This window comes from Sinocyclocheilus anshuiensis, unplaced genomic scaffold (assembly GCF_001515605.1).
Source record: "Sinocyclocheilus anshuiensis isolate Anshui unplaced genomic scaffold, SAMN03320099.WGS_v1.1 scaffold385, whole genome shotgun sequence".
In the NCBI taxonomy this organism is placed as follows: Eukaryota; Metazoa; Chordata; class Actinopteri; order Cypriniformes; family Cyprinidae; genus Sinocyclocheilus; species Sinocyclocheilus anshuiensis.
The window spans coordinates 1,686,178-1,689,643 of NW_015539876.1; the positions used below are offsets into that span (position 1 = coordinate 1,686,178).

The window sequence follows — 3,466 nt, forward strand, 5'->3', positions numbered from 1 at the left end:
CACCCCTTTATTTCTTTGTTAAATTTGTTTTAATCACTATTTGTGTGACAGATTGTCACACAGAGGATTAGAAAAATACAAAGGTGTTTATTTTCAGCAAGAGATGCATATGGTACAGGCAGGTGAGTATTTGAGCTTTATGTCAGTCTTTAGGGAGAATGAGGAGAGTAACACCATATTTGGACCTCAGGAGATCGTGGAAGGGAGACAGGAGGACTGCACACACCTCAGCTGATGAGTACACAGAATTTCCACAGAGCTGATGACTGGAACGGACTGGAACACAGGAGACCACACTGGCAGAAACACAGGAGGAAAGTATAACAGACAGGTAAGTCTTTCACTGTATCTCACAGATAGCATAGAGATAATCCACTTTGTTAAGATGAGACCAGACACTGAAGTGAAGTGAGGTGTGTGCTTTTGAAGGGGAGCTGATGATGATTGCAGATTTGTGACAGGTGCGTGTGATCAGTACTCAGGTGATGGTGTTTGCTGTGATTGGGAGGTGGCTGAGCCTGGCCGATCTGTGACACACGTGTTGAGTTTTATTTGCTATATATAAATGACAACAAGACTTCAGGAATGAATGAAAAATATGCATTTTAAAATAGCAGTGCTGCCATTTTAGAATTATTGTTTAATGTCACTTAATTTCTTGAACGCAGGTAATGCATTCATTCAAGTGCTTCATTGAGTTGTTCTGTGTGATTTTTAAAAGACCTAATGCTTGTGAAAAAGCTCTTTTCTTTGAGCCTTATAACTTCATTTATAAATGTAAGCTCATCAGGTATGAAACATGATCAATGAGTGAAAAAAAAATGTTAATCAGAAAACTAGCAATGCTTGACTGATTAGCATGGCCCTAACGCCTGCTGGTTGATGCTATTACATGAACTGTGGACAAAAGAAAAGAAAAGAAAAAGAAATTTAAAACACAGTTCCTTCTAAAACAATTGTGCCATACACTGTAAACATTTTTTTTTTTCAAAGCTGCCAATACAACATCGTTTATTTGAGTATAAGCCTTAATACTTCAAAAATGTTAATTCGATGTGCTACTTGCTGTTTCTTTTTAACTTACTAGCAATTTCTGAGTGAAATATGTTTCAAAGTAAAACCTACTCAATTTGTGTGTGTACGTGTGTGTGTACGTGTGTGTGTACGTGTGTGTGTACGTGTGTGTGTACGTGTGTGTGTGTGTACGTACGTGTGTACTTTAAGGGAGTACTGCAATTGAGATGAATGCAAATGGATAGCTTTCTCAAGTATTGTAAATTAAATTCCATGTCAAATGAAAGAAAGTTTGTATTAGGCAACTGATGTGACTAGCTTCTTCTAAACTACTATTTATTTCTTTAGGGGTAAAGCTTTTTTAGTGGTCCATACTTGAAGGCCATACAAGGTGGACTGTGAGAAGCAAAGCCACACAATGTGTGCAAAGGAGCGATGTAAAGAAAATGCATTTTACATTAACCTGTCTTAAAGAATTTGTCATTTCATCTGACCCTGCATGGAAGATAACAGCTTACTTGCAAAAGCATAAAAGTTCAATCATCTGTGTTGGTTTTAGGGACGCTTGGGTCAAGGAGGGACACAGAATCACACAGACCTTGCCATTCCCTCAGTATCTCTTTTTTCTGGCCAAGCACAGCAGTCTACAGTGATGGCTGGGGGGGCCTAAGAACGCTCACTGTTTCCAAATCCCTTAAATATTTCACTCCTCTGACAGAGCTGAACACTGACTCCTCTGTTTGCCTTCTTTGTGCTGTGCATTTGCACCTGTTCCAGCTCTAAGTCCTGATCTGCTCCTCTGTTCCTTCTCACTGCAGTGCCTTCCACCCCCTTTTTTTTTTTTTTTTTAAGAAAAATCCTCGCCAGGCCAGCATTATGCTAATTTCCCCCACAATAGTTTAGGTGAAGAAAACATATTGCATGCTATCTTAACAATGACTTCTCTCTCTCGGTCTCACTTCCATGCTAATGTACCCTGTGGCTAACGGCAACCTCTCCCCATTGTGTGGTGTTCCTTGCAGTGACATTTGTTCCTAATCAGGGGAAGGTATATCATCAGCATTGTGTGCCATGAAGAACTAAACTGAGAATGCCTTTCAGTTCCTGAATTTGAATTGAGGTAGCAGACAGAGTGCATTATAATTCACATTTACTCATTAAAAAAGAACAACTAGTGTGGGATGAAATTCAGAGAAATTCCTGTAACTGCTATAAAAGTGTTTTTATACACATTTAAATCTTTATTGAAATAATAATCAAGTTGGATACAATTAAATCATACGTGCACAAAGACAGATATTGCATTCTTAACACCTAAGCTGTATAATTTAAATTTATGATGTGAATTTATATTATCTATGTGTACATATATAATATACCCTATGGAAATTCTCATTTTAATAGTAAAACATTGACATGACATGGATTTGAATTTAAATAATTTTATATTTTACCTGTATATTACCTTAATCCCTCTGGTAAAAAAAAAAATTACATTACAATAAATAAAAACAATCAATATATGATGATTTCACAATACATATTGTCACAATACACTGTTTAGGAAGCATGCAGGAGGCACGAGTAAACGTAAAAAGTCTTTAATCCACAGAACACAGGGGAAATCCACACAATAGGCGCTGGCGCAAACACACGTGCATAAACAGTAGACCCGACAAACACAGAACGCAAAGGCAACTTAAATACAAGGGATAATTGGAGAAACACAGGTGGATCACATATGACAATCAGACTAGACAAGGACAGGAACATGACGGAACATGACCAAATAAGGACAAACAGGAACAGAAACGGGCAAAAGATGACAGACAATCCAGAATCCTGACACATATACAGTAGTTTCAAAACGGCCTTCAGAAAATGCTTGTTTCTGGTTTTTCTAGAGCTATATAACAAATAATACATACTCAAGAGATGCAAATTTATGCCAATATTCACAGTTTCGAAAGTTATATGAAAGCTATATGGTGGAAAATTTGGTGCTGTGTTGCAAACAGAAAACTAGAAACAATGAGAGTAATTTTATTTCTCATTTAGAGAAATATGCCTAATTAGTTGATAAATGTTCTGCATATTACAGAATAAACAGGCATAATTAGTTATAATTAATTGAATCAAATCATACTAACTAATGAAATGGAAATTAAATTAATCTTTTGTGTGACTATGTTGAATTGCAATTCACTAATTTTCTCTTCCTCTCATTCTAATTCAAATTCCAATTCAACTTCCTGTGGGGTTTGACCAATTCAACTGAATTTCTATCCCAGTAAAAGGAAGCCAATTCCTAATAAACTGAATTTTGCCCAACCCTGATGACCACATATGCTTGCACACACATACAGGTGCATTATCGCGTTTGGTCTCGTTCTGTATCGTGTATCTTGTCAGTGTCTGCGCTTGCTTGGCCATTTGTTGTGGAGAAAATAAG

At 36.9% G+C, this 3,466-nt stretch overlaps 1 long non-coding RNA gene across 1 annotated transcript; it reads left to right on the top strand.

Annotated features, from left to right (window-relative positions):
- The first annotated feature begins 591 nt into the window (after positions 1–591).
- LOC107685340 (uncharacterized) lies at positions 592–2,008 on the top strand. The gene is made up of 3 exons (XR_001633943.1): positions 592–668; positions 1,363–1,451; positions 1,574–2,008. It is a non-coding gene; the product is annotated as an uncharacterized LOC107685340 (long non-coding RNA).
- The last annotated feature ends 1,458 nt before the right edge of the window (positions 2,009–3,466 follow it).